A 24,336-nucleotide genomic window follows, 5' to 3' on the forward strand; every position below is an offset into this window, starting at 1 on the left:
ACCCAGAAAACTCTTTGGAGCCTGGAAAATAAATGTTAATGGTTGGAAAATGGGGTCTGGGCTAAGAAATTGTACTGTCTCAGGTGGAGAGTAGTAAGAGTGGATTGGAAAAAATGAATAATTCAAACCTCAGAGGATCCAAGTTCTTGAAATTGTATGTTCAGTTCACTAAATTAATATTCATCTTGATAACTTTTTAATCAAAAATAGCATTCATTAAGTGCTTGTGATGTGCAAAAAATGATACTGAATACTCTGATGAATGGCCTAGTGGATAGACAGTGGGCCTGGGAGTCAGAAGGTCATGGGTTCTAATTTTGGCTCTGCCACTTCATTCTTTTCATTCATTCAGCCGTATTTATTGAGCAGTTACTGTGTGCAGAGCACTGTACTAAGCACTTGGGAAAGTACAGCACAACAATAAACAGTGACATTCCCTGCTCACAATGAGCTTTCAGTCTGGGGATATGGGGGGAGACAGACATCAATGCAAACAAATAAAATTACAGATATGTACATACGTGCTGTGAGGTTGGGAGGGGGAAGAGCAAAGGGAGCAAGTCAGGGTGATGCAGGAGGGAGTGGGAGATGAGGAAAAATGGGGCTTAGTCTGGGAAGGCCTCTTGGAGGAGAGAGTAATTGTCTGTCGGAGGGAGGGCCAGAGGCAGGATGTGGGCTAGGGGTCAGCGGTGGGACAGGAGAGATCAAGGAACAGTGAGAATGTTAGCACTAGAGGAGCAAAGAGTGCGGGCTGGGTTGTAGAAGGAGAGAAGCAAGGTGAGGTAGAAGGGGGCAAGGTGATAGAGAGCTTTAAAGCCAATGGTGAGGAGTTCTTGTTTGTTATGGAGGTGGATGGAGAACCACTGGAGGTTTTTGAGGAGGGGAGTGATACGTCCTGAATATTTTTGTAGAAAAATGATCCGGGCAGCAGAGTGAAGTATGGACTGGAGTGGGGAGAGACAGGAGGCTGCGAGGTCAGCAAGGAGGCTGATACAGTAATCCAGGCAGGTTAAGATGAGTGTCTGCTGTGTGACCTTGGGAAGGTCACTTAACTTTTTTGTTCCTCAGTTACCTCATCTGTAAAATGGGGATTGAGACTGCAGGCCCCATGTGGGACAGGGCCTGTGTCTAACCTGATTTGCTTGTATCCACTCCAGTGCTTAGTGCATTGCTTGGCATATAGTAACCACTTAACAAATACCACAATTATTATTATTATTTTTATAAATCATTTGTATTCAGTGAACTCCCTCCCCCCTCCTTAAAATGGCCTTACCATCTAAATGGGAGTATATTGAGACTGAGAAGTCAAAAAGAACTAAAGATAGGCTAAAATAGTATTATTAATAATAATAAAAGTTGTGGTGTTTAAGTTCTATCTGTGTGCTGAGCAATGTACCAAGTGTTGGGGTAGGTACAGGATAATAATGATGGTACTTGCTAAGTGTCAAGTACTGTTCTAAGGGCTGGAGTACATTCTAGATAATCAGATTGGACTCAGTCCCTGTCTCACATGGGGCTCACAATCTAAGTAAAAGGGAGTTGGAATTTAATTCCCATTGTACAGATAAGGAAAATAAGGCACAGAGAAGTTGTGTCTTGCCCAAGGTCACACAGCAGACAAGTGGAAGAACTGGGATTAGAACTCAGGTCCTCTGACTCCCAGGCCTGTGTTCTTTCCACTAGACCATGCTACTTCTCAGGCTGGACACTGTCATTATCCCACATGGCGCTCACAGTCGAAACCCCATTTTCCAGATAAGGAAACTGAGGCCCAGAGAAGTTAAGTGACTTACCCAAAGTCACATAGCAGACAAGTGGCAGAGCTGGCATTAGAACCCAGGTCCACTAAATCAAGCCCATTTTCTTTCCATTAGGCCAGCCTGCTTCTCTAATTGACATTTCATTCATTCATTTATTCATTCATTCAATCCTATATATTAAGTGCTTATTGTGTGCAGAGCATTCGTGCATTCAATGTCATATTTATTGAGCACTTACTGTGTGCAAAGCACTGTTCTAAGCACTTGGGAGAGTACACTATAACAATAAGCAAACACATTCCCTGCCCACAACAAGCTTACAGTCGATAATAGAAAAAGCATGCAGGTGAACCCCAAATTATGAACCATTTACAATAAGTGCAATCTGGGGATGCATCCATCCTAAACTATTACTGACTTAGCAAAACAAACATAAACTCTTCTCCCAGTGTTATGTTTTATTGCTAAAGGTCAATCGGTCCCTCCCCTTCCCTCCTCCCCTCTTTGCCCTCCCTATGTCCTGCCTTTGGCCTGGAACACCCTCCCTCCTCAAATCCAACAGACCATTACTCTCCTCGTCTTGAAAGCTTTATTGAAGGCACATCTCCTCCAAGAGGCCTTCCCTGATTAAGACCTCATTTCCTCTTCTCCCATTCCTTCTGCATCATCCTGACTTGCTCCCTTTAGTCATCCTCCCTCCCAGCCCGACAACACTTATGTACATATCTGTAATTTTATTTATTTATATTAATATCTGTCTCCTCTAGACTGTAAGCTTGTTGTGGGCAGGAAATGTGTCTATTATTATATTGTACTCTCCCAAGCGTTTAGTATAGTGCTGTGCACACATATGGTTGATTAACTGCACTCCAGCAGTTTTCCTTCTCCCCTCCTGCATGAAGTGGCACCATTGTTTAATTTTTTTAAATCTGACCTGCAGATTCTACAAACTATAAACTATAAATCTTGAGTAGTGTTGACTTAGCATCAAGCACCATCCAAAATTCTTGAATACCAAATGGGATCCATGCCCTCCTCATTGTCATTGCCCCTCTGATCATTTGGGAACACAGAACACAGACCAGAATCTGGCCCTCATCCTGTCCTCTTTAAATTTCATGTCCCCCCTCCACAAATGGAATTCGTTTCTGTGATACTTGGGTGATGGAGTATTACAGAGGTAGAAAGAACTGTTTCCATTGTTTTCTTAAGGGGGTTGTTACGAAAGAAAAATTATCATTCCTGAGGTTCTCAACCTCGAGCTCCTACCAAAAGACTCTTAGCCCCTTTCCTACTATGTGGATTTACGATGCATATGAAGGTTTGTAGCACCTATGGTGCTATGTGGAAACTGCCATGCTTGCAGCATTTTTGAATAAATATTTTGCTACTCCAGGAGACTGTTCTTTTTTTCCAGGGGAGACCCAACAGGCTGCTTTTCCCCTCCATCAGTGAGACAAAATATGGAGTGGTGCAAGTGAGGACTTTTACTTGTGATCTTTCCTAAAGTTCCAAGGGGATTGATTGCTGGATGTTAGTGGCAGTCCTATAATTGCCTAAGTTGGCTCCCTTCCAGACATTGCTAACAATAATTTGACAGAAGAGATTTCTGTGATTAGATCCACATATTGTGGCACCTAGCTGGGAGCCCCAGGGTCCCTTGTACTTCCCAAGCGCTTAGTACAGTGCTCTGCACACAGTAAGCACTCAATAAATACGATTGATGATTGATGATGGGTTCTAGAAGAGTGGTCCACTTGAGATCTGGAAGGATTTGTTAACAGCCCTGGCTTTTCCAAAGCAATTTCAACTTTTGAAGCTTGGCCTTTGGGCACCCATTTTGAAAACAGAGCAGCACTGAACATGGTAGGAGCTTTCATTCTTGCGTTTAGTGTATGCTTGTTTTGATTAGAACCCTAAGAAATGTGTCCTGGGATCACATTTCCCAGGAAATGGGGGGCTTTATATGCCATGCTGACCATATTGAGGAAAGAAGGTCTGATTACAAACTCTATTTGGCACTTAGGGATAAGTTGGACAGACACTGGGTACATTTATAACCTCAGAGGATGAGTGTGATAAATTTGCATTCACTGTTGTAGACTCAAAATTCTCAACATCATATACGTATTGTACTGGTAATGGGCTTTGTGGGTGCAATGCAATCTACTAAGCACTTGGGAAAGTGCTGCAGATGCACGAGATACATTCCCTACCCACAAAAAGCTTATACTCCAATAAAGGAGGCAGACATAGAAATGTTTACAAATACAGTAATGAAAATAAATACTTGAATATATAATGGCTCATATATCTATATATATATGTGTGTGTGTGTGTGTACACACAAGTGCTGAGGGTATGTACTAGAGGTAGCTTTTGAGTTGATTCAGAGGATTAGGAAGTAGCAGGGAAGTCTTGCTAAAAGAAGTGGGATTTTTGGAGGGCTTTGAATATGGCAAAAACTGTGACCTGTCATATTTGGGGGAAGGAGAAAGGAGTTTCAAGCCAGGGGACCAGCGTGAGTGAGGGGACAGAGGCAGGATTGTCAAGGGAGAAGATGGAGTGCCAGTGATTGCCCAGCATTCTTCTTTAATCATCAATCAATCAATAAATCAACCATATTTATTGAGCGCTTACTGTGTGCAGAGCACTGTACTAAGCGCTTGGGAAGTACAAGTTGGCAACATATAGAGATGGTCCCTACCCAACAGTGGGCTCACAGTCTAGACAGTCAGTGTAGTTACTGGAATATCATCTGGCTAATGACTCTCAGGTGTCCTACCCAATTTTCATGATAGAGTAACTCCTTCCACTGAACAATAAATAAGTAAAAAATAAGCATTTATATAGTAGCCTTTACTAGGCATATTGATCCCTTGCATTAACTTTTACAAGAAAGGTGAATAAATATTTCAGCAATTAGAATAAATATTTCAGCAATTACAGACACTGTAAGATTTGATTCCAATCCCTTTCATAAAGGGACTGTACTCTCAGTAACAGGTAATTAAGCCAGGGCACGTGAATTCTCTATGGCCCCCCAAAAGGAAGGATAATGGTGAATGAGATAACTAGCAGGGAGCTCAGTGGTGGACATTTAAAATGGCTCCTGAGCACTAGACCTTTGATGGAAAATTCTTCACTCAGCAAATATAAATAGGGTTTGTTGGTAAACACACTGGCAGCTGAAAGATTGATATGGCTCTCCAGAACCACGAAAAATGACAACATGGCATGCCTTTCATTCATTCATTCAATCATATTTATTGAGTGCTTTCTGTGTGCAGAGCACTGTATTGGGAGCTTGGGAAGTATAAGTTGGCAACATATAGAGACGGTCCCTACCCAACAGTGGGCTCACAGTCTAGAAGGGGGAGACAGAGAACAAAACAAAACATATTAACAAAATAAAATAAATAGAATAAATATGTACAAGTAATATAAATAAATAAATAGAGTAATAAATACGTACAAACATATATACATATATACAGGTGCTGTGGGAAGGGAAGGAGGTAAGGCCCGGGGATGGGGAGGGGGAGGAGGGGGGCTCAGTCTGGGAAGGCCTCCTGGAGGAGGTGAGCTCTCAGTAAGGCTTTAAAGGGAGGAAGAGAGCTAGCTTGGCGGATGTGCAGAGGGAGGACATTCCAGGACAGGGGGATGACGTGGGCCAAGGGTCGACAGCGGGACAGGCGAGAACGAGGCACGGTGAGGAGATTAGTGGCAGAGGAGTGGAGGGTGCGGGCTGGGCTGTAGGAGGAGAGAAGAGAGGTGAGGTAGGAGGGGGTGAGGTGATGGAGAGCCTTGAAGCCGGGGGTGAGGAGTTTTTGCCTGATGCGTATGTTGATTGGTAGCCAGTGGAGATTTTTGAGGAGGGGAGTAACATGCCCAGAGTGTTTCTGCACGAAAACGATCTGGGCAGCAGCGTGAAGTATGGATTGAAGTGGAGAGACAGGAGGATGGAAGATCGGAGAGGAGGCTGATGCAGTAATCCAGACTGGATATGATGAGAGCTTGAATGAGCAGGGTAGTGGTTTGGATGGAGAGGAAAGGGCGGATCTTGGCAATGTTGCAGAGGTGAGACTGGCAGGTTTTGGTGACGGATTGGATGTGAGGGGTGAACGAGACAGCGGAGTCAAGGATGACACCAAGGTTGCGGGCTTGTGAGACGGGAAGGATGGTAGTGCCATCAACAGTGATGGGAAAGTCAGGGAGAGGGCAGGGTTTGGGAGGGAAGATAAGGAGTTCAGTCTTGGACATGTTGAGTTTTAGATGGTGGGCAGACATCCAGATGGAGATGTCTTGAAAGCAGGAGGAGACACAAGCCTGAAGGGAGGGAGAGAGAGCAGGGGCAGAGATGTAGATTTGGGTGTCATCAGCATAGAGATGATAGTTGAAGCCGTGGGAGTGAATGAGTTCACCAAGGGAGTGAGTGTAGGTAGAGAACAGAAGGGGACCAAGAACTGACCCTTGAGGAACCCCTACAGTAAGGGGATGGGAGGGGGAGGAGGAGCCCACAAAAGAGACTGAGAATGGACAGCCGGAGAGATAAGAGGAGAACCAGTAGAGGACGGAGTCTGTGAAGCCAAGGTTGGATAGCGTGTTGAGGAGAAGAGGTCCACAGTGTCAAAGGCAGCTGAGAGGTTGAGGAGGATTAGGATAGAGTATGAGCCACTGGATTTGGCAAGCAGGAGGTCATTGGTGACCTTTGAGAGGGCAGTTTCCATGGAATGTAGGGGACAGAAACCAGATTGGAGGGGGCCGAGGAGAGAGTTGGCGTTGAAGAATTCGAGGCAGCGCCTGTAGATGACTTGTTCAAGGAGTTTGGAAAGGAATGGTAGGAGGGAGATAGGGCGATAACTAGAAGGTGAGGTGGGGTCAAGAGAGGGTTTTCTTAGGATGGGAGAGACGTGGGCATGTTTGAAGGCAGAGGGGAAGGAACCAGTGGAGAATGAGTGGTTGAAGATGGAAGTTAAGGAGGGGAGAAGGGACGGAGCAAGAGATTTCATAAGATGAGAGGGAATGGGGTCAGAAGCACAGGTGGCCGGAGTAGCACTTGAGAGGAGGGAGGAGATCTCCTCTCAGGATACTGCTGGGAAGGATGGGAGAGTAGCAGAGAGCATTGAGAGCCGGGGGGTTGGAGAAGCGGGGGAGTGACTTTGGGGAGCTCAGACCTGATGGATTTAATTGGTATCTGAGTCAGAGAGAAGACATCCGGCTATGATGAATAATGAGGATTTTGTGGCATGACTGTGTGAAACCATCAGTCATGATCTTCCTAAATTATCCCCTGCTGCTCTCCAGTTCCCCCCTCCTCCTGTCCCTTCTTTGACTCTCCCATCTTTCCCAACAGAATCTCAAGAGATCTTCTGCCTCCTCTCAAAATCTACCTCTCCACCTGTGCCTCTGCCTCATCCCTTCACACCTATTCAAATCATTTGCTCCCTCCCTTCTTCCCTCCCTGACCATCATCTTCAACCTTTCACCTTCCAATGGCTCCTTCTCCACTGCTTTCAAACATGCTCATGTACCCTCTCAAGACCTTGTGGCCCCCTCCAGTTATTGCCCCATCTCCCTCCTACCATTCTTCTCCAAGCTCCTTCAACGAGTTTTCTACACCAGTTGCCACCACTTCCTCTTCTCCAATCCTCTCCTTGACCCTCTCCAATCTGGATTCCACCTTCTCTCCATGGAAACTGCCCTCTCAAAGTTCACCAATGATCTCTTCCTTGACAAATCCAATGTCCCCTACTCCATCCTAATCCTCCACAGCCTCTTAAACTGTTTTTCAAAATGTGGCTTACCCATTTTTTCTTGAAAACACTATCTAACCTTGGCTTCACTGACACTGTCCTCTCCTGGTTCTCCTCCCATCTCTCTGGCCACTTCTTCTCAGTCTCTTTTGCAGTTTTTCCTCTGCTTCTCACCCTTTAACTGTGGGAGTCTCTCAAAGCTCAGTTCTGGGTTCCCTTCTATTCTCCATCTACACCTACTCCCTTGGAGAACTCATTCGCTCCCACTGCTTAAATGGCCATTTCTACACAGATGATTCCCAAATCTACCTCTCCAGCCCTGGCCTCTCTCCTCTGCAGCCTTCAGGACATCTCTTCCTGCGTGTCCTGCCAACACCTCAAGCTTAACATGCCCCAAACAGAACCCTAATCTTCCCACCCAAACCCTTTCCTCCCTCGTATACTCTTATCACTGAAGACATCACCACCATCCTCCCTGTTTCACAAGCCTGTAACTTTTGCATTGTCCTTGACTTATCTCTCTCACTCAACCTACATAAAAATTGTCATTTAATCCTGTTGATTCAACTTTCACAACATCACTAAAATCCTCTCCTCTTCATCCTAACTTCTATTATGCTGTTCCAAAAACTTATCCTATCCAACCTTGTCTACTGCATCACTCTCCTTGCTAACCTCCCTTTCTCCTGTCTCTCCCCACCTCAGTCCATACTTCACTCTGCTGCCTGGATTATTTTACTAAAAAAAGCCTTTAGTTCATATCTTCCCCTTCCTCAGAATCCTCCAATGGTTGCCCATACACCTCCAAATCAAACCGAAACTCCTTACCATTGACTTTAAAGCACCCAATCAGCTCACCCCTTCTGATCTCACCTTGCCGATTTCATACTGCAACCCAGTCTGCACTCTTCACTCTCCTACCTTCAAAGGCTTATAGAAGGCACAGTTCCTCCAAGAGGCTTTCCCCGATTAGGTCCTCATTTCTTTTTCTCCCATTCAATCAATCAGTCAATCAATCAGTGGTATTTATTGAGCGCTTACTATGTGCAGAGCACTGAACCTAGTGCTTTGGAAAATAAAACAGACACGTTCCATACCCATAAAGAGCTTCTGCATTGGTCTTGCACTTGGATTTGTACTCTTTATTTACCCCTCCCTCAGCCCTACAGCATTTATTTACATAATCATAGTTTATAATAATGTCTGTCTCCCTCTCACGTTTGTAAACTCATTTTGGGCATGGAACATGTACCAACTCTGTTATATTGTACTCTCCTAAGCACGTAATACAGTACTCTGCACACAGTAAGTTCTCAATAAATACAATTGATCGATTGCTTGATCTTCAATGCCAATCTACTCACTGTACCTCAATCTTGTCTATTTTGAGGCTGACCTCTTGTACACATCCTCCCCTTTCATATATGACAGACTACCACTCTCCCCATCTTCAGAGCGCTTTATTAAAGTCACATCTCTAATCGGCCTTCCCTGATTAAGCCATCTTTTCTTCTCTTGCTTCTTTCTTCTGTGTCACTTATACATGTGGATCTGTATGGATCTGTACCCTTTAAGCACTAGATATTTACTCTGCCCTCACTCAGTCCCACAGAACTTAAGAACATATCCATGATGTATTTTAATGTCTGTCGGCTCCTCTAGACTGTAAGCTCCTGTTGTATTATACTCTCCCAAGCACTTTGTATGGTGCTCTGCACATAGTAAGCACTCAATAAATACCACAGGTTGATTGATTGATGGAGCAGGTAGGTTGAAAACATTTTGAGGTATCACATATTTCTCAGTCCTAATAGTACACCTCATGTGTGGGGTGTAAAAAGAACAATAACAATGGTTAATCCATATCCCCGGTTCAATTTGAAAAGAGTTGAGCACTGTCTGCCCATAAAATCCTGCAGGCCATTCCCTGGTCAACTTGTTAGCATTGAAGGAAAAGGCAAATACTAAAACAAACCATAGAAAATAATAAGCACTTGTAAAGATGATCCAGATATGTTTGTGAGTCACGTTTTCTGTTTTATGGTGTGGTTTTCTGTGACCAGAGACTTTATGAATATCAGAATTCCAAAAAGAAGCTTCAAAAGCAGAAACAAGTCCTGGTTAAAGCTTTTGCTTAATGAGATTGGAATTGGGGCTGTTTTGCTGTATAACCGCTAAACTAGGATCAAAGTGAGCATTCTGTATTTAGAGGAAGGTCTAAGATGAGAAACTCCCATCATATTGCAATCGAGAGCTCTGTGAAAGCCCCAGTAATCATGGCCATATCGAATTCCCAAAGTAGTTGATGACCAAAGTTGAGATTTAATGTGCTCAATAAATACGATTGAATGAATGAATCCTCCTCAGGCCTGGAACTTCCTCCCCCTCTGTATATGCCAGACCAGCACTCTCCCTGCCTTCAAAGCCTTATTAAGGTCCTATCTCCTCCAAGAGGCCTTCCCCAATTAAGCTGTCTTTTCATTCATTCATTGCATCATATTTATTGAGCGCTTACTGTGTGCAGACCACTGTACTAAGCTCTTGGGAAGTATAAATCAGCAACATATAGAGACAGTCCCTACCCAACAATGGGCTCACACTCTTTTCCCCAGTTCGCTCTCCTTTCCGTGTCGCCTATGCACTTGGATCTGTGACCTTTGGGCATTGATAAGAGAAGCAGCGTGGCTCAGTGGAAAGAGCACGGGCTTTGGAGTCAGAGGTCATGGGTTCAAAATCCCGGCTCTGCCACTTCTCAGCTACATGACTTTGGGCAACTCACTTCACTTCTCTGTGCCTCAGTTCCCTCATCTGTAAAATGGGGATTAAGACTGTGAGCCCCACGTGGAACAACCTGATCACCTTGTAACCTCCCCAGCACTTAGAACAGTGCTTTGCACATAGTAAGCACTTAATAAATGCCATTATTATTTATTTATTATTTATATTCACTCCACCCTCAACCCCACAACATTTATGTACAGATCTTTATATTATACTTTAAAAATTATTTTTATTAATGTCTGTATCCCCCTCTAGACAGTAAGCTCATTGTGGACAGGGAATGTGTCTGCCAGCTCTGTTGTGTTATACTCTCACAAGTGCCTAGTGCAGTGCTCTACACATAGTAAGTACTCAATAATTACCACTGATGATGATGATGGAAGAACAATGAGAAGTGTTAGGGAATTCAAACCCAAAGTGGTGTGCTTTGAAATCCTTTCAAACAGGTCTGACCAAAGGGCTGGCAAGAGAATTGCAAAGTAAGGAAGAACAGGTAAAACTACAAACCCCAAGGGCACAGGGGTTAGTTTTGCCTACTCAGTCAATCCTTATTAAGGTCACATCTCCTCCAAGAGTCCTTTCCCATTTAAGTCTTTTCCCCAACTTCCTCTCCCTTCTGCATCAATTACGTACTTAGATCTGTGACCTTTGGGCATTCGTTATGTGCCCCAGCCTCGCAGCACTTATATACATATCTATAAATTATACATTATTTATTTATACTAATTTCTATCTTCCTCCCCTAGACTGTAAGCTTATTGTGGGCAGAGAATAGTGTTTACCAACTCTTATGTTGTACTCTCTCAAGCGCTTAGTACAGTGCTTTGCACACAGTAAGTACTCAATAAATAGCATTGATTGATTAAGTGATTGCACCATGAGGTTTTTAAGTCCATGCTCCCTTCCCACCAATCCTCCTGCCACCATTTTGAAGCACCCCTTTCTGGTTGTGGCTTTGCTTTCTGACAAAAAGTATCAGCGTAGCCAAGAACTATCACACACTGTGGAAGGGAGGTCAGTTGTGCACCTGTTTTCTCAGCTAGATAGCACAGCCTAGTGGATACAGCATGGGCCTAGGAGTCAGAGGATCTGGGTTTTAGCCCAGCTCTGTCACTTGCCTGTTGTGTGGTTTTGAGCAAGTCACTGAAAACTTCTCTGTGCCTAACTCATCTGTAAATGGGGATTAAGGTTGGGAGCCCCATGTGGCACATGGACTGTGTCCAACCTGATTAGTAAAATGCTTGACACATAGTAAGCCCTCAACAGATACAATAAAAATAAAAAACAAAAGATATTAACCACTAGTAGAATATCAGTTCAGAAAATGAAGCACAGCTATATATAGACCCAGTGGACAGAGAATGTGTGTACCAGCTCTCTGTTGTACTCTCTCAAATGCTTAGTACAGTGCTCTGTCCACAGTAAGTGCTCAATAAAAGCCATTGATTGATTATGTAAAATATGCACATACATTTGTATTTTATTCAAAGAAGTCACTAGTGAGCATAACTACATGAGTAGGACTAAGTAAGATTGCTCGTCTCAGGATCACACCTGGAGAGTTTCTCAACTATGGGAAGGAGAGTCAAGCAGAGGTATATCCATTCCATTCCTAGCTTGGGCAGTGGCTAGTGAGTGGAAGGCAATCTGCTACAAGTCAAAACTCACCCTTGCTGGGCAGCAGTGGCATGGGAGAGAGTCGAGGGCAGAAACTCACGTTTATAATAATAGTAATGATGGTATTTGTTAAGCACTTACTATGTGCCAAGCACTGTTCTAAACACTGGGGTAAATACAAGGTTATCAGGTTGTCCCATGTGGGGCTCACAGTCTTAATCCCCATTTTACAGAAGAGGTAATGAGGCACAGAGAAGTTAAGTGACTTGCCCAAAGTCACACAGCTGACTAGTGGCAGAGCTGGGATTAGAACCCATGACCTCTGACTTCCAAGCCCATGTTCTTTCCACTAAGAAGAAGGCAATGATAAACCACTTCCATATTTTTTAACCAAGAAAACTATGGATACAATACCAGAATGATTGCAGATGGAGGTGGGGCATTCTGGGAGAAATGTGTCCATGGAGTCACTATGGGTCAGAGGTGACTCGACAGTATAAGACAAGACAAGTAGGGTTGACAAACTGACAGTTCCTTCCATCCTGAGCATACGTATAGGTACTAGTAGGACAGGCAACACAATTGGCTCCTGAAAAGTGCATCTTATGTTGAAATGTTGTACATTGGAACCAATTTTTTTCATAGGAACAATCTTATAAATGGGTTATTGGTTCTTGAACCACAGTCAAATACTGTAGGTTTAGCAAAATTACCCAGAATTGTGGACTTAATTGTATATAATAAGATAGCAACATTATTGTATTTATATTGAGTTAGATTCTCCATTAGGCCTGAATTTTACTTCACCTGAGGTAAAATGGATGTGTAAACCCTCCCTGGTGATTCTACCTGGTAACCCTTTCTCCCAACTCTGTTTCCACAGCCCTCTTTACATTTTCTCCCCCTCCTCTACCACACCTCATCGCAGCTGTTAAAATTGTTTCCTCATTTCCCTGTAGCTTCTATGCCTCCCCTCAGACTCCACCTCTAAAGCCCCTGTTACTAGTGCCACAAAGGATGCTAATGTTATAAAGTCCCAACCAATGTTTTGTAAAACAGAAACGGTGCAAATTTAGAAATGTAAACTCTGTTCATGGTAATGTGAAGCATCTTAAGCAAAGACAGCCTGTAAATATGATCTTTTTATGAGTTTTGTATTTGTCATTTATCTTGATTCTCTTTCTTAAAACCACTATCAAATCCAAAGCTTCTGTTTGAAAGATCACCCTAGTTGTGATTGATGAATGTCAAACTGACCTGTCTACTGCCAGTGTCCGAGATCTAATATGTTTGCTCCTCTGTTTCTGTTATCCTTGTACTTCCCAAGCGCTTAGTACAGTGCTCTGCACACAGTAAGCGCTCAAGAAATACGATTGATGATGATGTTTTTGAGGTTTCATCTTAGTATCCTGATCTTTATTGGAAAGAGAGATAGGTGAATAAGTGCTCATATAGTAGAGTAATTATGTCCACAGGTAATAATAATAATAATTATCGTATTTGTTAAGCACTTACTATGTGTCAGGTACTGTACTAAGCCCTGTGGTAGATACAAGCAAATCGGGTTGGACACAGTGAAGTGACTTGCCCAAGGTCGCACATCAGACCAGTGGAAGAGCCAAGATTAGAACCCATGACCGTCTGACTCCCAGGCCGTGCTCTAACCATTATGCAATGTACAAAAGTGCTACAGGTGGATATGAATGCATAAATGCTGAGGTAATATCAGTGTGGCCTACTGGCAAGAGCGTGGCCCTGGGAGTCAGAGAACCTGGGTTCTAATACCAGCTCTGCCACCTGCCTGCTGTGTGACCTTAGGCAAATCATTTCACTTCTCTATGCCTCAGTTTCCTTGCCTGTCAAATGGGGATTCAGTACCTGTTCTCCCTCCTAGTTAGACTTTGAGCCTCATGTGGAACCTGATTATCTTGTATCTTGGCACATAATAAGCACCTATCAAATATTATTATTATTATTATTATCATCATTATATTCGTTGTTATTGTAGTTGGAAGACTATGGCCTGAGGAGAAGAAAGCATAATTTGGGCATGCCTCCTCAAGGAAGTGGGATTTCAGGGGGGACTTTGAAGATGGAGAGAATGTGGTCTGAATGGATTTGAAGGGGAAGGGAATGCTAGCCAGGAGACAGTGCATGAACAAAGGGTCAGAGAAGAAAGAGTTGAAAAAGTGGGACAGCGTGTAGGTCAGTTGAAGAATGAGCTGTAGTGGGAGAGAAAAGTGAATAATAATGAGAAAGAGAGAGAGAGAAAGAAAGGAAAGAAAGAGAGAGAAAGAGAGAGAGAGAAAGAGAGAGAGAGAAAGAGAGGGAGAGAGAGAAAGAAAGAAAGAAAGAAAGAAAGAAAAAGAAAGAAAGAAAAATAAAGAAACAACTGATGGAGTGTTGATTTTGTCCTTTGTTTTAATCACTGTTCGTTTGGCTGTGTTCCTGGGTCTGTTCCTTAGGCAGAAGTGACCCAAGCAAATACTCAGCAGAACACTACAAATAGGAAGAGGCTACCAGGGCAATTTCAAAGGCCATTAGAGGAATTTCGATGGTAAGGGGTCTTTGCTGAGCCCATAGGAAAAAGAGAAGAAATAACAGGGTGGTAAGATCAAAACAAGAACAAACAGGATTATTATTTGGACCCATTATGTGGTCAAGATTGAATAAAGGTGCTGTTTTGGCCACACAGGAAAAATAATGTAAGTTCGTTGAGGAAAAGAAATTTTACACAATTCAGTACTCTAATAATAGAATTCCCCAATAAAATTCCTTTGTGTTCTCACAGCAGCTACTACCCCATTGCTTCCTAAATCATTCCTAAATTACTACTCTATAGTTGCACATTGAAATGATGAAGCGAGGCAAATGTATAAACTATTTGGGGACAGTTTCCTTGCTCACGTCAGCTAGAGCATGATTTGGAAACAGAAGATAGTTCATGATTTGGATTTTTAATATTCCTCTCACAAACAGGCCTCTGGAAAGATTAGTACCTGTTTTAGGCATACTTACAAGGGATTAAAAACATGGTTTCTTCAGCAGCATTTTCATTGTTTTATCATCTTGGTTTTGAAGGACATAACAGAGGGTAACAATATTCCTTGCTGGAAAATACAGTGCCATTAGACTCCTTGGCAGCAATAACCAAGGGGTTTAGACAATGAAGAGATCACTATCTCGGACCCTTTCCCAGGACACATACCATGATAATGTCAGATTTCTGAAGTCACACTCTTCTGTCAGTTCTATTCCTATCAAGCAGGTGGTGAGTGAAAAGTTATTCAAGGATGGTGTTATGTACCCTTCATGAATTATGCATCTTAAACAAACTTACATGATCTGAAGCACTTGAGTGGAAGCCTTTTAGCAAGGAGGAAGCTACTGGAGAACTCAGCTACAGATCTCCAGTGATGATTTAAAATAGCTCAGTGTAGTGTGTCTTCTCTCTGTCTCTCTGATTCAATGTCCTGTATTTTGCGTTATTTGCTTGCTGCAACTGCAATACAGTTCTTTTGTTCCCAATGATATCCATTCTGCAGCTCTTCCTTGGATTTAATGAAGTTAGTGTTTCGCTGCCTGAGATGATGGAAAGAAATCAAGCCAAGAGTAATTAGTTATGCTATTTAATAATAATAATAATGATATACAGTATTTGTTAAGCGCTTACTTTGTGCCAGGCACTGCACTAAGCACTGGGGTAGATACAATCTTATCAGGATGGACACAGTCCCTGTCCCAGCATTTAGTACAGTGCTCTACACACAGTAAGCACCTAATAAATATGATTGAATGAATGAATGCATCCCCATTTTTACATATGGGAAAACTGAGGCAAAGAGAAGTGAAGTGACTTGCCCAAGGTCACACAGCAGACAATTGGCAGAGCCAGGATTAAAACCCAGGTCCTTCTGACTCCCAGGCCAGGGCTCTGTCCACTAGGCGATGCTCCTTTGAGTGCATATCAAGCACTGTGCAAAGTACTGGGGTGAATAATGAGGTAATCAGATGAGAGACACTCCCTATCCCACACTAGTCAAGGTCACATCGGGATTTTATAGGAAACAATAATGACTCTTCATCTTGTCTGTTTTTTGTTTAAATGGTATCTTTCCTTATTTTAAGTAAAAATGAATCTTCAGCTCCTAGATTGAGGGGACTATTGTTGGCTGCTCCAACCACAGAACAGTTTTTTCCCTTTCTTTAGGACTTTCATTTTGGAAGCAATATGCTAATTTATAATTATAAATGAATTACCACATTTCTCAGGCTGTATCACCTAATTATAGAGTAAATTCTTCACTTTGATGTGCCCCAAGTGCCTTGGCTTCTTCGCCCTGCTTCTTTATCTACGACTGTGGAAATGGAGACCGATAGAGCAAGAGGCACTATCCTCATCTTATGAGAGTGCTAGCCCTCTCTTTTCTCAACGTTCTTTTCTGGATCTTTTTTCCATAATTGCTAATCAGTTCAGCTGCTTCCTTGGCTCTTCTCTGTGGGTGGGAAGGGAGAAGTCAAAACTTTCTATAGTAGTAATAATATTCATTAAGCACTTACTGTGTGCAGAGCACTGTATTAAGGCCTGGGAGAGAATAGACAGATGGGTAAGTACAGTCAATCAGACAGAAAATGGTAGTTTGGTGAGTGCCCCCTGAGTACAAAGCACTGAATTAAGTGCTTGGGCGAGAATAATAGACATGAGACGTGTTCCCTGCCCTCAAGGAACTTTTAATGGGGAAGGCAGATAGACAAAAATAATTTACTAGGAAGAGGAAAACTATGTTGCTAGTACCCTCATCTCATTTTTAAGGATAGTCTCTTCTCTAACTTCCTTAGTTTTTATCTTCTGTTTTATTTTATAGTTAATATTAATGCATGATCTAATAGTAATAATATACTCGAGTCCATAATTCCCACTCAGATGTAGGTACTACCTCCAGTAAGATAAGTGTGTTATGATGTGTTTTTTAATATGTTGCACCTGAAGTTGTTAATTTCATTTCTTTATTCATGTGGGAAGCTATCTTATGGAATTCAAACTTTAAAAATCAAACTGAGATCCTAGTGTTGTACAAATGGAAGGCTGTCTGATGGCAGCTACTCTACAAGAGTGCTGATTCGTTTACTCGCTTTCACAAAATCCTAACCTTTTTTAGAAATCGTATCTCAGAAGTCTCAAGGTTTCACGCTTCATCAATATTTCCTCATCATGTATCCCTGCTCATGCATGTTCTCCCCCCACCCTGTTCAGGCCTGGTCATGCCCTTAAGCATCTCCATGGAGAAGTGGCCTGAGCTTCCCTCCAGTTTCATAGTTTTGCCCTGTGAGACTATACCTTCTGGAAAGCATGGAAGCTGGAGCACTACTGTGAAAGCACAGTGAATCAGATTGCACAGAAGTAGCTGTCCACCAGTTGTCTATAAGACACGGCAGCCCATAGTGACCACCAAACATACATGTCATTCAGATGTGACCACCCCCTTCTTCAGAAGTAAGATAAAACCCAACCTATCAGGGTCCTCTGGGCCCAAAGTTTCTGGGGCTGGCCCAGGCCCTGTTGGGTCAATTTGGACCAGGTCAAAATCCATACTGTGCTCTATGCAATGCTCTGGATCACAAATGCTGGAGGATGTGTCAGTAACTGCCTGATTGTAGTCTAGTAATCACAGGGTGAAGTGCTCATCAGGCTTCTAGAGGCAGGCTCAGTGATAGAAGTTTGATGTACAGCTGCAAAAACATTACTTCTTTTTGCATGGGATAATCTTTGCCGATCCCAACACCTACCTGTAGACTCTACTATAAAGTTGATTTAATATAAGGTTTTAAGTTACACAGAGGCTGGAATGGTTATTTATCACTAACAACAGGAGAAATGTGAAAAGTGAGTAGTAAGAAAGGAGGGTTACAGTTGAGCGGGGCAACCAACCTTCATTTGCCAGTCTATTCACTAGTAAACTATCTTTTCTGATTGAAATTATTTTAAGTCAAAAGAACAAAGGAATTCAGCTTGACCCCTAGTAACTCCTCCTTAATCGCTTCTCTGATCAAAATTTTCCCCAAGGAACTCTGTCAGCATCCAGAAACATCTTCCTTGGCACGCAAGCTGTCTCCTTACAGACTCGGATGCAGTGATCTTGTCAGACACCTGGCATTGGATAGCGTGTTCTTTTAAATTATTACTGTACCAGCTCTGCCCTTCTCTGACCCTCCTATTGTCCTTTCCAGGCCTATAACTTTCTCCTCTTTCAGTTCTTTGGAAATAACATTAAGACTGAGAACTACACACCAAACCATAGCTCCCCAAATGCTTGCAAAATTAAACTCCCTTTAGTTTGTGTCAGTTCAAGCTTGCATTTAAGCATCATTTCAGTGTGTGGAGAATAAGCATGCTGGCATAAATTTGAATGGTATGTGATCTGCAATATTAAAGAGGAAACAATATTTGCAGAAGCTTCAGCACAAAAATATTGAGCTAAGCACATTAATTATGTGATAAGATTCTCATACTGTTTTAATGAATCACCATTCTGATGACTTAAAAATATAAAAAATAGTTTAATGGACTGTAAAATTAAAATGAAAATCTGGAGATTGAATACAGTTACAAGTGAGGGGAAAAAGGAAAAGGAGAAAAGTTTTCAATTTAGAAAGGATATGGTCTTGCATCTCCCTTATGACCTCTATTGATTTTATTGTTCCTACATATGGTAACTGTAACAAATGAACTGCATAATATTTGGGAAAAAAAGCAGATCTAAAGGAGGATAATGCTTAATAGCCATTGTAATCTTAGAGTCATTTTCCAAGTCAGAAATGAGACTGGTAAACTAATATTGTTGCAGTTCTGTATGGTTCACCTCAAGAATCTCAACTAATCAAGGCACTGGAATAGTTTCCTTTGCTTGCCTCCTGATTGGTGTCGATGGCCTCATATCATTTCACTCTTCCACCAATCTTCCTGGACTGTGTCCCGAGGCAATCCAGAATTATAATGGGAATGAATATGTGTGAGGGGAAACTCACCAATGGAAAGGATGAAAAGACTCCAAATGTTCATTCTGTCAATCAAGGCAAAGTAGTGATATCATAGTTTCTAGGGCAGGCTTAGAGGTGGGACCAGTGGCATAGGCCTTTCTAACCAATAACTGGGTTTATGCAGCCAAAATACCACAAGTGTTAGGTACTGGGTATCAGATTTGGCCCTGGAATCATAACTAAGTGGTGTAGGCAAGATAATTAAAAAAAACATTTTAGGGTTTTCCCAAGTCGGGGGTATGGACCTGGGGAAATTCACTCCTCATGGTGTCTGTTTTGCTAATGAAATAGTTGTTAAGGTCATCAGAGATTAGAGAGAGCCAGTAAGGTGGGTCACTGGAGCTTCAGGAGGGGAGTTAAAGATATAGACTAGTTGGTGAGTGCTAAGGGCATGAGAGTCAAATGAGTGAGGAAAGGTATGTTATTGAGAAAATGAGAGGGCTGAATTCTAGCAGGCCAGAATGAATTTGCAGTGGCAAACTTTGGACTGGATTCTGGATTTCCACCATAAACATTCAGCTACAGGGAGGAGAGGAAGTGGATTTTGGGGGTGATCCAGGGCTGGTAGTTAGTAGTGCAAAATCGGTGGAGGGAGAGGGAGGGAAGGAAATTGAGTTTGGTGTTTAGATCTGGTCAGTAGCATCAAGAGAATTGAGGTGAAGCGTGATAATTTAGGCCAGGAGGAGAGGGTCGAAAATTTGGGGAGGGGGCAGAGGGCAGATGTGGTGGGTGAGGTAATGTAGGTGAGGTGGCAGGTTATGATGTTGTTGTTAGAAAATGGCAGTTGAGAGTTCAACAGATGAGAAATGGGTGGGGCTGAAGGTGGTCATGGAAGGTTGCAGTGTGTGGGTTGGGAGAGTTGCACCTCAAATATTGCTGCAAGTGTCACCACCATGTCAGAAGATAAACATTTTGAAGACACAGTGAACTGTGGTCTCATACAATATCATATAACAGAGAATGTTTGGAAAAGCAATTGATCAATCAATCAGTGTTATTTATAGAGTGCTAACTGTGGGCAGAGCACTGTACTAAGTGCTTGGGAGAGTACAACGTAGGAAGTAGACATAATAATAATAATGATAGTATTTGTTAAGTGCTTATTATGTGCCAAGCACTGTTCTAAACACTGTGCTAGATACAAGGTAATCAGGTTGTCCCCGTGTCTCAGTCTTAATCTCCATTTTGCAGGTGAGGTTACTGAGGCACAGAGAAGTTAAGTGAATTACCCAAAGTCACACAGCTGATAAGTGGCAGAGCTGGGAGTAGAACCCACAACCCCTGACTCCCAAGCCCAGGCTCTTTCCACTAAGCCATGCTGCCTCCCTGACTCCAAGGAATTTACAATCTAGTAGGAGAAACAGGCATTGAAATAAATTATAGGTGGGGGAAAGCAACAGAGTATAGGGATATGTACATAAGTGCTATAAGGGTATGTGCATGAGCCCTGTACCTACCTAAGTACCCAACTGCTTAGGGGATACAGACACAAATGCATAGGTAGGAGGGAAAACAAGGTGGGGAGATGAGAAATTAGTCAATGAAGGATTCCAGGAGAAGATGTGATTTTAGTAGGGCTTTAATGATGGGGCTTAATTTGCTCCAAAGCCCTTTTGTTTGTATTTTGGGCAGTCCATAGTATTCACCAAAGCCTTCTCCAACACCACATTTCAAAAGAATAGATGCTTTTTCTATCCTGTTTTTTCACTGTCCGGCTTTCATATCCACTGCTTAGAACAGTGCTTTGCACATAGTAAGCACTTAATAAATGCCATCATTATTGCTTATTATGTATATCCATACATTGTCACTGGAAACACCATAGAATTGACAATTTGTATTTTTGTGGCAATTGTTACATCAGCCTATTTCATGACTTTAGATTAGCATATTTTGGACACATCACCAGGAGGACTAATTCTCTGGAGAAGATACTAATGCTAGGAAAAATCCAGGGAAAACGTGGAAGAGGCAGACCAGCAGCTGGATGGATAGATAGAATCTATAACAATGATAATGGAGGAACTGTTAGCAAGATTATGGATTATGGCAGAAGGACATTCTGGAGAAATAGAGAGTTGCTATGAATCAGAAACCACTTGACAGCACTTGATAGTAATAACAATAATCAATGATGGGGAGAGTGGTAGTTTGTTGGAAATGGTCACAACAGACAGACCAGCATTTGGCAGGAATTGTGAGAGAGTAGAAACTCTCTGTCTCTCTCTCTCTCCCCCTTCCTTTACCTGCCCCTTCATGTTATATATGCTAAGTGCTAGGGTCAAAATCAGATGCTCTGATTAGTCACAGTACCTGTGACACTTGAAGCCCCATGTGAGAAAGGGAAAACAAGTATAATATCCCCATTTAACAGATGAGGAAACTGAGGCTGAGAGGTTAAGTACCTTTACTCAAGGTCAGCAGCAGGCCAGTGGCAGTGCTGGGACTAGAACCCTGGTCTCCTGGCTGTCAATCCTGTGTTCCACCCACTAGGCCATGCTCTTCTTCATTACTAGAACATTACAACTTTTTAAATTAAATGCATGCCTAGGAATATGTATCCTATGAGACCAAAATAATTTTACAAAATATGAAAAATAATTTGGAATATATGGAAGGAAGGAGTGTGTGTGTGTATATAGGTGTGCTTGTGTGAAACTCCTTGTAGGCAGGAAACATTACTTTGTTTTGTACTTCCCAAGCACTTATTACGGCATATAGGTACTCAACAAACATTAATATTATTAATTTAAAATCCATAAACATACCATTTCATTATGTATTACTTTTATGGGATTTATTAAGCCCTTACTATGAGCTAAACCCTATGCTAAATTCTGGAGAGGGGACAAGATAATCATTTATTTATTTTAGGTGGACATGCAGTGCACCAGAGTTGATACCAAATAACCTGAAGCTGTATGCCTTTCATTTTTGGTTTTCTCTAATCCTTGATTTCCCTGTTTTACTCCTCATACTCTAGAATTTGGTATTTCTCTATGGGAAATACCTGCTGAGGATCATAATTCCCAAATCTTCCCTTTTTTGCTGCTGGAAATTTTATCCTCCCAGATTGTAATTTTTTTTTGCCTTCTCACCCTTGAATTCCTCAGCCTAATCTTTTGTCTCATAAGAGAGTTCCTTAAATGTGCCTTGAGAAATGCTCTAGGGGGACCACTTAAATTATATAACAACTTAACCTGATCTCTTGGGTTGAAGCCAATTTTCATTTCCTACCAATGAGACAAGTGAATGGTCTGATCATATTAGCGGATACCACGTGTACATATGAGATATTTGAGTCTATTGCCAATATCTGTCACCCCCATTTTAGAAGAATAAAGGGTAAAATGTCTGGAGTATGCTTTAAAGAGTCCTCTGTCATAATAAGTGGACATAGGAAGAGTCACAGATACTTTAACTTCACTGTAATGGGAATTTTAAGAAAACAATGGGGCCTCCAATTCCTTAACTCCTTGTATATATCTGTTATTTATTTATTTATATTAATGTCTGTCTCCCCCTCTAGACTGAGTTTATTGTGGGCAGGGAATGTGTCTGATGTTGTATTGTACTCTCCAGAGCGCTTAGTACAGTGCTTTGCACACTAAGCACTCTAATAAATGCAATTAATAATAATAAAATAATTCCTTTATCCTTCACTGGGTGAGGAAAGGAGGGTACATAGATTCTATGTTGACAGTAATCCAGTTCATTGTCAGCTGGGATGAGGCCTAATATGTCTTTTCTGATGAGCCTCTTTGAAGCATGTTGCAAAGGTGCTCAGAGATTGGAGTCCACAAATATCATCGTGCCGTAGGGTATTTTGGGTATCCTGGGCTTGCTCAGAGCTTGGGACAATCTTGGGAAGCAAGTCTGAGTGACAGATGCTCTCAAAGACATAAGGTCCAAGCCAGACCAGTTCCTTATTTGGGAACCCAGTCCTTGCCTTTAGGAATGATTCTTGGATGGAACAATTTTGGGGAATCAGAATTGAGTTGAGATGTGGATCATATGACACTTCAAGCCTATGATCCATGCAGGAGCAGGTAGTAAGGTTTGGACTAGGGAAAGGCTGGAGGCCAGAGGCTGGGAGACCAGTGACTGTGAGCTTGTTATGAGTTTTATTTTACTTGTACATATCTATTGTATTTATTTTATTTTGTTAATATGTTTGGTTTTGTTCTCTGTCTCCCCCTTCTAGACTGTGAGCCCACTGTTGGGTAGGGACTGTCTCTATATGTTGCCAACTTGTACTTCCCAAGCACTTAGTACAGTGCTCTGCACACAGTAAGCACTCAATAAATATGATTGATTGATTGATTAAGGAATGTGTCTACCAACTCTGTTTTTTGTTGTTGTTGTTTTTTAATGGTATTTGTTAAGTGCTTACTATGTATCAAACACTGTTCTAAGTGCTGGGGTAGATACAAATGAATTAGGTTGGACACAATCCCTGCCCGACTTGGGGCTCACAGTCCTAAGTAGGTGGGAGAACAGGAGAGCTGAGGCACGGAGAAGTTAAGTGACTAACCCAGGGTCATATAGCAAGAAATTAGCAAAGCTGGGATTAGAACCCAAATCCTCTGACTTCCAGGTCTGTGATCTTTCCACTAGGCCACACAGCTTCTCAGTAATGTCATACTCTCCCAAGTGGTTAGTACAGTGCAGTGCTCTGCACAAAATAAGCGCTCGGTAAATATGATTGATTGATTGAGGTGGCTGATGTGGTATTCTAGCCATTATATGACCAGAGTTTGGACCAAGGTGGTTGTAGTTTGTGCGAGGAAAAAGAGGAGGATCCTGAAGATGATATGTAGGAAGAACTGGCAGGATTTAGCAGTAGAGTTCTTTAGGATTATCGGATGCACATTAGAGCAATGTTCTAGGAGAATTCCAGGAGACTAGACTACAGTATAGTTCCTCTAGCCTGTAAACTTGTTTTGGACAGGGACCATGTCTGCTAACTCTGTTGTTACTCTCCCGAGTGCTTGGTACAATACTCTGCACATAGTAAATGCTCAATAAATGCCATTGATTGATTGACCAATTGATTTATTGAATTATAGTTGGTGATCCTTATTGAATAGTTTGAACTTTTGTACCTCTCCATGTCTCTTTATATGTAATTTTGTTTAAATCTACGATATAAATTTAATCATATTTTGCCTAAAATGTGATTGATAGCTTTTCTAAAGACCTCTAGATAAAACTTGGGGCACCAATCCCTCCAGAAACCAGATTTTTAAAATTGAATATTTCTGTCAAACTATTTCATCTACATTTTTCTAATCCAGATTATGTAGTACATTTTGTAAGTATAAACTGTCATGGTAACTCATGTAATTCCCTTTAAACCCTGAGCTTCCTGACATTTTCAT

Source organism: Tachyglossus aculeatus, chromosome X1, assembly GCF_015852505.1.
Source record: "Tachyglossus aculeatus isolate mTacAcu1 chromosome X1, mTacAcu1.pri, whole genome shotgun sequence".
Classification (NCBI taxonomy): Eukaryota; Metazoa; Chordata; class Mammalia; order Monotremata; family Tachyglossidae; genus Tachyglossus; species Tachyglossus aculeatus.